The sequence below is a fragment of the Olea europaea genome, unplaced genomic scaffold, assembly GCF_002742605.1.
Source record: "Olea europaea var. sylvestris unplaced genomic scaffold, O_europaea_v1 scaffold2476, whole genome shotgun sequence".
NCBI classification, from domain to species: Eukaryota; Viridiplantae; Streptophyta; class Magnoliopsida; order Lamiales; family Oleaceae; genus Olea; species Olea europaea.
In genome coordinates, this window is record NW_019242977.1 from 60677 (window position 1) to 61159 (window position 483).

Sequence of the window (483 nt, forward strand, 5' to 3'; positions counted from 1 at the left end):
TACCGTTAATGTTTGATCACTATGTCAAGAGTACCACTTACAAGTCAATAATTCTGTCCAAAGACAAGAAATTGATGTTGTGCTAGATATCTTGTGATGGCTCCTACCACCATTTGAGATTATTATTATTTGCATTTTAAAGATATTTATATGAGCTATCCAATTAATTGTTCTTTAATTCAGTTTCAGGTTTTGCTGCTAATATCTCTGCTAACATCAATTCTATTCAGATGCTTAATGGCACAAACTTCAGAGCATGGCAACTAAACGTGATGATTGTTCTCGGAGTCATGGACATGGACCTTGCTTTACGAGTCGATCAACCTACTGCACTTACTGATAAGAAAAATGGGAATGATCGAACCGCATAGTTTAATGGTCATGAAGTGTGCTATTCCATAAGCATTCTGGGGCACTAAGTCCGATAAGGTGACTACGACTAAGGATTTCCTTGAAGATCTTGAGAAGAGGTTTGCCAAGAAT